The following is a 2,318-nucleotide window of genomic DNA, read 5'->3' as shown; positions in this document are numbered from 1 at the left end:
TTGATCACTCGACTTACTAGCCCTAATAACAATTCCACGACCTTATTCGATCCTCACAATCCCTTGGGACGATCCCTACTCGCCCTAGCTATATTTATAGTGAAAGGTAGTAGTGGCTTCTATAAATGTAAAACTCTTGGCCCTCGCCTTAATGCACACTCTAATGCTTGACGGTGGTGCGGCATACACCAGCCAGTTTTTGGTGCCGTTGCTGGGAATTGATTGATTAGATTTGGCAATGTCGGATTTGTGGAATTGATTAGGATTAGTACTCTTTTTATCGTGTCTTTACTTTACTTTTATTTTTCTTTTTGGTTACTTATTGTGTTATTCTTACTTAACTAGGAGCATTGTTGGAGAGGAAGCAAGCAAAGGAGTATTCATGCTAAGCAAGCAAAAAAAAAAAAAAAAAAAGAAAACAGCTAAAAATTCTAAAAATTTGCTAAGTTAAGCTTTAAATTTGGAGTTGAAGTGCTAAAGGACCTTTGTGAGACTTTCTTTACTCAATCCCTTAGTTAAATCGTCGGCTCGCGTGGAGGCTTGTTTTTAATTGTTCTTGCATCATTGTTGTTAAAGCATGGGAGTATGAATTAAGTGTTTGTGGAGGACGTCTAATTGCATTGTTGTGAAGGCATAGTGTTTGTCTTTCTTTGTGCTAGTTGTGTTTTGCATTATGCATGCATGGACGTCGTTCATTGAGACCAACTCTTGTCCCTCTTGATTTGCATCTTGAATCCATCGTTAGAAATCTTAGGGGAAGAGGAAGTTCAAATAGAACCAATCTATTAATGGAAGGCCATAATGAAGAGAATGTTGAGGACCATAGTTACATAGACCAACAATGTATCCTTCATCCCAATGTGCATAATGAGAACATACAAGTACCATTAGGCATACTAAGGCCATTCATTCACCAACCACCACAACAACAAGGCCAAGTTCCATATGGAATGCCAAGGCCAATGTATGCTCCATAACCTCCCGTCATCATCAATCAAGGAATTCAAAATTAAGGTGTTCATGTTGCACCTCAAGTAGCTAATCCACCTCTTGCTTTAAGAGACCATTATGTGCCTAATGAATATAATGCACCTACATGCATCCAATTGCCTCCATTTAGAGCACATCATTATGAAATTAAGCCATAAACCATTCAAATGCTTCCTAACTATCATGGACTTCCAAGTGAATAAACCTTACAAGCATTTGGATGAGTTTCTTGAAGTATGTTCCACCGTAAAATATACGAACATGCCGGAAGAGGTTTAAGACTCAAACTTTTTCCATTCACCTTAAAAGACAAGACAAAGTATTGGTTTAACAATCTTAGGCCTTTTTCAATCACTTCTTGGGCAGAAATGCAACAAGAGTTCTTGAAGAAGTACTATCCAGTTTCTAAGACCAATGCCAAGAAAACCTAAATTCGAGAATTTTCACATGGGGATGGAGAAACGTTTCATGAGGCATGGGAACGCTTCAATGAATTACCTAGGAAGTGTCCACATCATGACATGCCCAAATGGCAATTAGTTCAATATTTCTTTGAAAGCTTATCGGACAACTATAAGGGTATGGTTGATGCTTCCATGGGTGGCTCATACATTGATAGGCATGAGGATGACGTGTGGCGTCTTTATGAGAACATGAGTGAAAATTCTTTGCATAGAACATTATCATCCAAGAATGGTAAAAATTCACAAGGTAGGAAGAGTGTTGGCTTACATTAAGTTGACCATTCAAATGAAATAGCCGCCGAAATGAAGTCTTTATCTCAAAGGTTTGATCAATTTTTTATTAACCAAAACTCAATGAACCAAGTATCTTCATTCCCTAACCATTCTCATTGTGCATCAAATGAAACATGTATAACCTGTTCTAGTGTTCTTCATTCTACTTCTCATTGTCCTCACGGACAAGTGCAAAATGAACCTAATGAACAAGTCAAAGCAGCTTTTGTGAACTAAGGGAACAATCCTTATGGTATTCACTATAATCCAAGTTGGAGGAATCATCCGAATTTCTCATGGAAAAACCAAGGAGAGGGCTCAAACCCTTCCCAAGGTGGTTTTCAAGGGAAATACATTCCACAAGGATCCCAAGGTTATAGACCTTATCAATCACAAGGGAATCAATTTGCTAATTCTCATTTTCCCAACCAATTTTATTCCCAAAGAAATACTAGAAGTCCTGCCTTTGAAGAAAAATTTTGAATACTTTGGGCACTTTAGAGGCTAACACTTAATTACTTCATTCTCACTCTCAATCTATTGCGAAGCTAGAAACCTAAGTAGGGAAAATAGCAAGCACTCTCAATGCAA

At 37.9% G+C, this 2,318-nt stretch overlaps 1 pseudogene; it reads right to left on the bottom strand.

Moving 5' to 3' along the window:
* Window positions 1-1,413: 1,413 nt before the first annotated feature.
* Window positions 1,414-1,513, bottom strand: LOC132305701 (small nucleolar RNA R71; annotated as a pseudogene).
* Window positions 1,514-2,318: the final 805 nt, after the last annotated feature.

The sequence above is a fragment of the Cornus florida genome, unplaced genomic scaffold (genome assembly GCF_030987335.1).
Source record: "Cornus florida cultivar Cherokee Brave unplaced genomic scaffold, ASM3098733v1 CherokeeBrave_3.0.0_Hap2_Chr04, whole genome shotgun sequence".
NCBI lineage: Eukaryota > Viridiplantae > Streptophyta > Magnoliopsida > Cornales > Cornaceae > Cornus > Cornus florida.
Note: the sequence above shows the minus strand (reverse complement) of the source record. Positions and strands in the feature narration are given on the sequence as shown.